The sequence below is a fragment of the Piliocolobus tephrosceles genome, chromosome 13, assembly GCF_002776525.5.
Source record: "Piliocolobus tephrosceles isolate RC106 chromosome 13, ASM277652v3, whole genome shotgun sequence".
Taxonomy (NCBI): domain Eukaryota; kingdom Metazoa; phylum Chordata; class Mammalia; order Primates; family Cercopithecidae; genus Piliocolobus; species Piliocolobus tephrosceles.
The window spans coordinates 97,049,091-97,060,168 of NC_045446.1; the positions used below are offsets into that span (position 1 = coordinate 97,049,091).

Here is an 11,078-nt window from a genome sequence, read left to right on the forward strand (position 1 = left end):
TTATATCCTTCACCAAAATAATGTATATGTGCATATCCATGCATGTGAAATGTCTACACACTTACACATCCTAAAGTAATGGGTATAATGAGGACATGCATAGCCATGCTGAGAAATTCTAGGCAGGCCAGAAACTGTGGCCAATACCCGAGAGACTAAAAGTAGAGACCGGACTTATGAGAAAACAATGTCTGGAATACATGTGGGATTCGTGTGAGAGTCCACCTGAGGGTCCGCCAAAGTGTAAGGGACCCCAAGCAAGGGAAAGTCAGAGCCAGAGACGATGAGACCGGAACAATGAGAACACCACAGTGCACAGGCAGGGAGACTAGCTGAGTTCCACAGGGAGGGTTTCCAAGTCTGCCACTCCCTCTTCTCTCTCGCTTGAACACTTCTAGACCAAATATGATCCTCTCTCCTCAGTTTCCTACTGTTAGGCACACACTGACATTTACAACTCCTCTTCACCAAAGAGCACTCCTCCTCCAAATTGCAGTTCCAGGCCCATCTTCTCCAAGTTTACATGTTTAAATCTCTGGCTGGGCAGGATCATCACCAATCCATACCTGCACCTTCCATCTGCCCACTCTTTCTTCATCTCTCCAAGAGTATTACTATCCCCCACTCTTTTCTTTGGGAGAAAATAGATTTTGTAGCTTGTAAACTCTCCTTTAGTATACAATCAATGTCAGCTGTACTATATACCAAAAATACAATACTTACAATAATAATACCATTTTATTAGAACACAATTTCCTAAGCACTTTGTTCTATGATATGTATTTACACACACCACCTTTGTTGAGCACCATATAACATAAATATTAAGTATTGTTATCTCCAGTTCACACATGAGGAAACTAAGACTCAGAGAGACATATTTTCCCAGGTCTTATAGCTAGTCAAAGCTTGTGTGCTTAACACTACATGAAACTGGTGATTGCACCCTCAAAGCCGTTTTTCAGAATTTTTTAAATTTCATTTTAAAATTCTATTTTTAGAATTTCATATTGTGGTTCTGTTTTATCCCATTTTTAGAATTTCCTATTGCAGTTTCTATCAATATATATTAAATAGGAGGAAGCATTAATGCAAACTATAACTGACACCATGTAACATTTTAAGCATTATTGGTCACCCCAAATATTCTATTTGTTCTCTACCCTCTTTCATGTAGTTACCACTTGGTACCCACTTACTTGTAAGGCTGACCAAATCCCATAGATGGAAGGTAAAAAGAGCATCCTGCAGCTTTCACTCTACATGGAGTTTCTTCTTATTTGGGCTCTGTCCTCCTGGCATTAGTAGTTGCTGTTTTCATTCTTTGGTTTCTTCTGGTGGTGATCCCAGTGGGTATTAATCTTTACAGAGAAATGACCAAACCAAAATTTACTCCAGGAATTTTCTAACAGAATTAGTGAGTTTCCTCACTAGCTTTTTTATCTTATACTTAGTATTTTAAAAAATCATTGAACACACACTGCCTTACCATCATCCCAAATAAAATAATGTCTGCCACCCTATTGAAATGATGACTCATGTGGCCCGTCTCTGGACCACACTGAGTATAGCAAACACCACTCAGTGTTCACGCTCTCTGTTTCATCCTGTACATAAAGGTCAGTTCTTCAGATCCTAAGAAACTTTAGGCTGGAAACATCTCTCTGATGCGAAATCCTGTTCATCTGTGAACATTCTCTAACCATAATGTAAAGTGATTTTCTTCAGTCTCTGACACATTACTTTCCATTTCTGGAAAACACCCTATAGGTGTTTCTAAAATTCAGTCTATCTGGCCATCGCCATGTCCCCATGGGACCCAGTTCCAGCATGAGGATTGGTCAGCCAAGGTCTGAGTTATCCAGATCTGGCTTTAGTTTCCTCTGAGGATTTGCAGAGGTCTAACTGCTTGAGAAACTGGGGATCTATGCAACTGCAGTAAAACATAATTTTCATTGCACTGTGTTGTAAAGGATTCCTTTAGACTTTCTAAATTTAGTGAAGTTGCATAGCACTATGAAAGTTTAGTTCTGCAGCTGACATATCCACTCCCCATGAGACATCATTTACAACTCAGATTTCAGCACATCCACCAGGGCATGTCTGGTGTTATCCCAGCTGCTATTGGAGCTTCTCTCCTTGCCACTGTTATTGTGAAGTCTGGTAATAATGTGCTCTTGACTCCAGTGACAAAGCAATGGTTTTATTCTAAATTTCAGCTGAAAGCTGTGCTTTCAGTCCACAATTTTAGACAAATCCTCCAGGTGTAACCCTAGTGAAGCTGTAATCTTTGTGGTTCCATCTCTGCACAGCATCATAAAGCAAAGTTCATCAGAATGTTAACTCTGCTTTAAGACTCAACAGAGTCTTAAGAAAGGAGTTGCATCTTCTACTTTCATATTTCAAAGGATGTAAAAAGGTTCTAAAGCATAACCCCCGTGAACACGTCCCGAATTTCCCTTCCTCTCCTATTCAGTTTTCTCCCACAACCTCTTGTGCTTTTTATTCACCAAGTCAAACCCCAAAGGGGGAAAAAAGCTGTCAAATCGATCCACTCTATTCTGGGAAACTTCTGACTTTTCCTATCTCCCTCATTTCTCCCAATCTATAACCTCCTCCTTCAGCATCTCTGGACACGTCCTTTTCTGTGCATCTTCCAATTATATGTCACCAAAATACAGGAACTAGTTTGGCAGTAACATAAGGCAGGGGAAAGTCTGGCAAACAAGATAACATTTTCTCATGTGGGTTGGGGGAGAGGAAAGAGTCTATTAATACCACATTAATAATTTTATTCCATTATTTGTCTTTTTACCAGTGAAAGATCAAAAAATTAGCTGATTTATTTCCTCCCTTTTTCCATCCTCCCACTCCACATTTCACAATTTTTCTTTTAAATATCTCAGATATTAATCTATATTATTTTATATATTTTCTAGAGAATATTTAAGTCATAAAAATTTCAAAGCCAAAACAGTTACCTAGACATAAACTTTTAGCAACTTTGTTGCTTAATGATACTTCTTTTTTTTTTTTTTTGAGATGGAGTCTTGCTCCGCCACCCAGGCTGGAGTGCAATGGCCCAATCTCTGCTCACTACAACCTCCGCCTCCCGTGTTCAAGCAATTCTCCTGCCTCAGCCTCCCGAGTAGCTGGGATTACATGTGCACACCACCACCCCGAGCTAATTTTTGTATATTTAGCAGAGATGGGGTTTCACCATGTTGGCCCGGGTGGTCTCGAACTCCTGACCTCAGGTGATCCACCTTCCTCAGCCTCCCAAAGTCCTGGGATTACATGCGTGAGCCACTGCACCCAGCCACTTCTTTTCTATTATATATTTCATTGTTTATTGTTGGTGCATTTCCTTTTTAACCTAAAAGATTTGGGGAGTAATTTTTCATGAAAGTATATAAATGAAGTAGTTAAAAGCTGTGCATGTGTGAAAATTATTTGTGAAGTCTTTTTTGAGTTTAGAAAGTATTAAATCAATAATTTTCCCTCAAAAATCTGCAGCCGTTTTTTCCATTTTCTAACTGTTAATATTGTGGAGAAATCTGATACCTACATGATTTTTCTTCTTGTATTGATAACATACTTTCCTCAGGATGGATGATATTAGACTTTTTTTCTTCTTAATATTTGAAATTCAACAGTATCAACCACGAGCTAATACTCATTAATTTTACCTCAAATGTGGTGAGCTCCTTCGATCTGATAATCTATCCTCAGTTCAGGGAGCCTGTGTCACTGTTAAATTGATTGTCGCTTCTCCTCCATCTGCCTCAGTCTTTCCTTCTGGAATTTCTAAACTGTAATTCCATATTGATTTTCTTTTCACCATTCTTATCCATATTACTCTAAGTTGTGGGAGCTTTTCTGGAGCTTGTCTGGATTTGCTGGGGTTTTGGTTTTCTGAAGTATCCAGATGTTCACACCCAAATGAAGATGATGGCATCTGTGGCAGACTCTGTTCATTGATGAACACAACCCCTGTTCCAAACTCCTTCACACTCACCCAACTCCATCAGAGAGGCTTTCCCAACCTCGCTTACAGCTAGTGGTTGTGGCCTTGTGACACCATCCTGATAAGTAAGATGCAAACACACAGAGGTATCAGAAGGGTAGAGGGTGGTTCTAGAAAACTTGAACTTTCTTGACAAAAGCATATACATGACTGACACCAACTCTTCCCACTTCTTCCTGCTTTTGATGAAGACCTGATGCCTGGAAAGGCAGAAAACATTTTGTGATCAAGATGAAAGGCTAAAAGAATTGCAGAGAGGCTGGCCTCACCATCATGCAGTCAACGTACCAACACAAACAGCTGCCTATACGTCTTGTTATGTTAGATAATTAAAAATCTTTATTTCACTCTTAGGTATCTTCCGCTTGCAACTGAAAGCATTCTAACCATTTCAGTGTTTCTCCCGTTAGAAGAGAAAACATAATTCTATGTCTTATGAAATCTGATATCCTCTTCTCTTCACTTTGAACCACTGGCTGTGGGGATGATGGGCTCACTGTGTCAGTAGTAACACAGATTTCACTGAACTTTCCACAGCAGGGTCATGCAGGACTTTGCTCCCACAAAGTCTCACCTGGTTATATCTCAGATACTCATAGTTGATCCTGTCACCTCTACTACGCCAGCTCCTGGGTTCATGCCCGCTGCCTATGAAGCCACAGAGGGTGTTTCACCATTGCTACAGTGTGGGGGCCTTCCATAAGAATACTGACATCCATTCCAAGTAAATTTCTTCTCATCTCCTAAATCTGCCAGCTCTGAAGGTGTCAGATTGTTCTTCACAGAAAAGGGAAAGATAACAGTAATAACTACAAGTTACTGAGCACTTACTCTATTCCAGCTTTAATGATTTACAGGGTACCGTATTGTAACCCACATCAACCCTATTAATATATATTACTTTTATTTTAAAAATAGGTTAAGTGACTTGTCCACAATCACAAAGCTAGTCATAAAATCTAAAATCAAATTTAAATTTGACTTCACCACTTCTAGCTTCTTCGCACTGCTGCACTGTTACCCAGGAATTTAAGGACAATGAAATGTTAAATTGGGAGTTTCCACTGAGGCTCCATCATAAAATAGATAAAACTCTAAAGTAAAGTACGAGTTGCATAATTTGAAAGGAAGTTAGACAACTCCAAGGACATATCAAAGATATAAAATAATCAAGGCAGTCGAAAGTCAGAGAGGAATTGTAAAAATATTTGTTTGGAGAAAGCCACTGAGTGCTGTGAGAACCACCCATTCCCCAAAGGGAAAGGGCAAAAGCTCAACTCTATCTCTTTCACCTCTAGCCTGCAGAGAACTTCCAATGGGACCAGCAGGGAACCTCCAGAGTGCCTTGAAAACAGCCACAGGATGGTCCACTTTCAACATCTGCTTGACCCAGAGAGACTAAAGTCATCTGAAGACCTATTCAATGACACTCTTTCGCCTCTTTTCTGCGTTTCCACTCCAAGTTATAACTCCCTCTGGAGCAGTCAGAAATATGGGTAGCTAGTGGAAAGAGGGAGGGAAATGAAAAAGAAAAAAGTCAACCACATCCTCTTCCAGAGAGGATAGGGGACCACCCACTGCAGGCTCTAACTGAAGAATCGGAAGGGAACAGAAGTATTAACCTCAGAATGAAGCATTTCCTAATATATTGGACTGAACATTTTATTAATCACTTACTGAATCAGGGCAACTTAGAGTTACGCACTATTAGGTGACAGTAATAGTAATCAGAAAAGCTATGAGCTGCCACGTTTCATCCAGGGCATGGGAAAAAACTTCCTCCATTGTATAATTTTAAGAAACCAATGTAGACAAAATAAATTGCATTCAGCTGTGTTGTCAGCATATCAGTAAACAACATATTGGTGTCTACATCTCCTTCTGAAACCCTAGGAAAAAACAAAAAAAAACAAACAAAAAAAAAAAACAAACAGATTTTTCAGCTTTTACCCAGGACTTCATTCCTCCACTGAGTTTAAACAAAGTCTATGGGAACCAACACACCCTGTAGCCCTTTCCATACTTCATCTGTAACTCCTTCACCCCCTAATTATCCCTCAGTATATAGCCAAAACCTCAAAACCCTCAGGCAATTAATGCATACAGATTGATATTCCATGGGCTTCTTACCCCTTCAGTAAACGTGCATGGTCATGTTGTAATCTCAGTGATGTCTCAGGGTAACATCCCTGCTACACTAGCAGTTAATCCAGTTGTTCACTACAGGGACAGTAACACCCTCTAGGGGAAATTCGGGAAATTTGTGGGGGCATTCTAATAGTGTAGTTGTGCCCGAGAATTAGCCTATTGAAGAATATAATATTTTGTTCTCTTTTATGTTACAGTGAGGGCATTATATTGACTCTTTGAATTATAGCTGCAAGCAGGTTATATTATCAATGGCTTTCATCCAGTTTAAAAATATGACATTTAAAAATATCTCTTGTCCAGGCACGGTGGCTCATGGCTGTGATCCTAGCACTTTGGGAGGCCAAGGCAGGAAGACTGCTTGAGCTCGAGTTCTAGGTCAGCCTGGGCAACATAGCAAGACCCCCATCTCTACCAAAAAAAAAAAAAAAAAAAAAAAGCTGGGAATGGTGGTGTGCACCTGTAGTACCAGCTACTTGGGAGACTGAGCTGGGAGGATTGCTTGAGCCAGGAGATCAAGGCTGCAGTGAGCCGTGATCCTGCCATTATACTCCACCCTGGATGCAGAGTGAAACTGTTTCAAATATATACATATATCTCTTATTAAAATGAGAATTAAGCACAATATGATTAATAACAAGCAAATTCACACTACTTTATGTTGTGTACTCAATCTAATGTTCTCTGGGTTGTATGTGCATTTTGCATATTTTTTATTTTGAAAAATTTTACACATTCATAAGTGTCAGAAGAATAATACATTAAACATCTGTTTGCTGTTCCCCTAGATTTGCCAGTTTTAACATAGTTCATCTCATTTGTTTTATCTTTATATATATATATATATATATAAATTTTTCTCTCTCTCAATCATTTGAGAGTTACTTGCAGACTTTGACACTTCATCCCTAAATACTTCAGCATGTGTCTCCAAAGGAAAGAATTATTCTCTTACATACCTTCCTACTACCATGCAATGATCACACGCAAGAAATTTAACACTGATTTTTTTTAAAAACCTAGTATCTAAGATAAAGTCCATGTTCAAATTTTCCCAATTGTTTCAATAATGTACTTTTCATGGCTTTTTTGTTTTCTTTTTCTTATCCAAGAATTAATCCAAAGTCACTCATTGAATTGAGCTGTCATATTTCTTAAGTTTTCCCTAAATCAGTTTACCAGCCCTTTGTGTCTTTTATGTCAATGACATTTTTGAAGAGTAAAGGCTACTTGCTTTACAGTATGTCTTACAATCTGGATTGTTTTCTGATGAGTAGATTCCGTTTTTTTAATTCCAGAATATTATATAGGTGATGTTGTGAGCTTCTCATGTATCACATTCAAAGGTAAAAAAGGGCATTTTATCTCATCCTGTTGGAAATGCTAAGTTTGATCATTTTGTTAAGGAAATACCTATCAGATATTTCCCTTGATGAGTTACTGGTTTGTGTAGAAATACACTAGTTTTGTTTTACAAAAATTGTAAATCCTAGTGATACTCTTCTAGAGAGGGGAACTAAATGCTCAGCACAAAAAGTGCAGGTAATCCCACTCTTATCTGCTTTTTACCTGATGTTATAAAGATTTCAGAAGATCAACCCTTAAGATGTTGCTAGGGACAGGTGCAGTGGCTCATGCCTGTAATCCCAGCACCTTGAGAGGCTCAGGCAGGGGCATCGCTTGAGCCCAGGAGTTTGAGACCAGCCTGGGCAACACAGTAAGACCTCATATCTAAAAAAAATTTTTTTTAAATATTAGCCAGGCATGATTGGCCTGTGCCTGTAGTCCCAGCTACTCAGGAGACAGAGGTGGAAGGATTGCATGACTGTGTTCAATTATCATAAAAGGCAGAATATTGGTTCTAAAAGGGGAGATGTATAAGTAAATATGGTAGATAAAACTTACATATGCACAAATATATATTCCATGCTTTTCTTTCACTGAGTAAATACACGTGACTCTCCATCATAAATTGCATTTTTAAATATAGCCATATTTATATGAATAAATATGAATGCTTATTAATATAATCATGGTTATATTTTGTATTAATATATGTCTAGTTCCTTTGGGACCCAGGCACATTTTGAGTTCAAGTGCCAGATAAATAAATAGTGAGGTTTGCTATTCATGTCTTATGTCTTACTGGGGCAGGTCTTTGAATTCAAAGAATACCTCACTACAAATTATAGTAAACCACTTGAGAGAAAACAGTCTTCATCTTCTAATAGAATACCACAAGATATCACGGGCATTCAATTTCCTTCATCTTGATTTGCCAGTGGCCAATTTGGTTTTCATTGAGAGTATTTGAGATGAAACTTAGACCATAAAGAGTTTAAAATACTAAGGACTAAAAACATGAGCAGTTTATTTCCTACTTACAAGAAAATTAAGATCCTTCGAGTATTATGAACACCTTGTATAGTTATACAGGCATTCTCAAAAATTATGCCAGCTAATAATTTAATACATCTCAAGGATGCCTATTCCACATTCCCTTGAGTTCCATTCAAAAGAAAAGCAAATGATTAATTTGTTAAATTCAAGTAAGCAGGAAATTCTATTAGATATTTGAAAAATTGCTTCTCTTCAGTGAAACTCAAACTGCATATTAAGGAGAATGCATAGATAGAATAGCTCAGACTCAAACCGTCATGACCTAAATAAGATTTTGTGTCCAGCAAAACTCCACTTACCAACGCAATTTAGAATTCTACCAAATTATCACTATATAAAATCGGGTCTGCTATAAAGAAGCCAAATAAGTAACATTTGCAAAGAGAGAACATTGTAAAGAATTCTACCAAATTATCACTATATAAAATCGGGTCTGCTACAAAGACGCCAAATAGGTAACATTTGTAAAGAGAGAACCAATGGTTACAACCTTGTCTTTGTTGGTCTGTGCACTGGATACACGTTATCTAATTTAATTTCAATAGCTTTCTAAGATCTTACTTGCTATACCTCCACTCTCCACTATCATTAAACTCTGCATCTTCAAGCAAAGTTCTATCTTCTTTGTGTACCATTTCCAGAGTCTTGCACTGTGCCTGTCTCATAATATGTACACCAGGGCATTTAAATAATGTACATAAAGCCACGTAATTTTGAATATATTACTACACTACTCCATACTCAATGCTTTTTACGTTATACCATGATGTTTCCAAACAGGACTTCATAGATTAGTGGAAAAATCAAAATAAATTGAAGTGGGTTGCGACAAAGCTTTCATTTAAAAGCCTAAAATACATCCAACTTTATTCAGTGGTTGATTTGTATATGGCATCCAGAGGGCAGTCTGACATCGAGTTGAACTAAATGATAGTAATGATAATGAAATATGATCATTGTGTAAATGATGAACAACACCTCAATATTCAGTACATATAAAATAACTGATAGAAAGGTTGGCATGTCTTACTGTTTATCATTAAAATATGTCTTAATGGAGACTTCCAATTTGAAAGGCAAGATTGATGGAAAACATTAACTATGCAATAAATTCTGTTACTGCATATTTCATAGAGATAAATCCTAGATGATGATTCTGGAGTTGAGAGATACCAATGAATCATGAAAAAAACATCCTTTTTATTAGCAGAGATTATATTTGAAAGTTACTGCTGAAAGATTTCTGTTTTATCAATTTTTATAAAGATGTTTAAAAGACCAAGAACTTCTAAGAATGTTTAACTCAGGGAAGAGATCAACCTTTTCTGTCCAAAAGCTGAGTCTACAGTTTAGTTTAGGTCAATGGTTCGTGGATTCTTTCTCAAGCATTATAAACTGGCCCATTTTAATAATACAAAATACAAAATACAAAATACAAATGATGAAAGACAGTAGTGTAAGAGATTTCATTTCATTTAACTGCTGCTCTTTAAGAAAACCATATGGGCCAGGGGCAGTGGCTCACGCCTGTAATCCCAGCACTTTGGGAGGCCGAGGCGGGCAGATCACGAGGTCAGGAGATTGAGACCACCCTGGCTAACATGGTGAAACCCATCTCTACTAAAACTACAAAAAATCAGCCCAGCATGGTGGTGGGCGCCTGTAGTCCCAGCTACTCGGGAGGCTCAGGCAGGAGAATGGCTTGAACCTGGGAGGCGGAGATTATTGCAGTGAGTGGAGATCGGGCCACTGCACTGCAGCCTGGAGACAGAGGCTCCGTCTCAAAAAAGAAAAGAAAAGAAAACCATACGAAGAAGCCTGCTCCAATTTCTCCCTACCTGGAGAGAGAAAATGTTGCATTTATCAGAGAAAATGTACAGATAAGTATCTCTGAAAAAGTGTTGTAACTCTATTCTTTTCTTTTTCTTTTTTAGGCAGGGTCTCACTCTATGACCAGGCTGGAGTACTGTGGCGCAATCACAGCTCACTGCAGCCTCGACTTCCTGGGCTGAAGTAATCCTCCCACCTTGGCCTCCTGAGTAGCCAGGACTACAGGGTGCATCATCAAACCCACATAATTTTTTTTTTTTTCGTAGACATGAGGTCTCACTATGTTGCCCAGGCTTTTGTTCCTTCATTTTTTTTTTTTTTTTTTTTTTTTTTTTTTGAGATGGAGTCTCGCTCTGTGCCCCAGGCTAGAGTGCAGTGGTGCGATCTCAGTTCACTGCAAACTCCGCCTCCTGGGTTCATGCCATTCTCCTGCCTCAGCCTCCCATGTAGCTGAGACTACAGGTGCCCACGACCACGCCCGGCTAATTTTTTGTATTTTCAGTAGAGACGGGCTTTCACCGTGTTAGCCAGGATGGTCTCAATCTCCTGACCTCGTGATCTGCCCACCTCGGCCTCCCAAAGTGCTGGAATTACAGGCATGAGCCACCGCGCCCCACCTCCCCCTCCCCCCCTTTTTTTTTTCTTTTCTTTTTGGAGACAGAGTCTCCCTCTG

General features: G+C 38.7%; 1 long non-coding RNA gene across 3 annotated transcripts in view; it reads right to left on the reverse strand.

The window, feature by feature from the left end:
- The window catches only part of LOC111540092, a 56,942-nt gene that overhangs the window by 23,099 nt on the left and 22,765 nt on the right, over positions 1-11,078 (reverse strand). For 2 of the 3 annotated variants that reach the window (XR_002730890.2, XR_002730889.2), the window contains 2 exons: positions 3,690-4,227; positions 1,200-1,361 (listed from right to left, as the gene is read on the reverse strand). This is a non-coding gene — a long non-coding RNA (uncharacterized LOC111540092). The remainder of the gene's footprint in view (positions 1-1,199; positions 1,362-3,689; positions 4,228-11,078) is intronic. The other variant, XR_002730891.1, reaches the window with a different exon arrangement.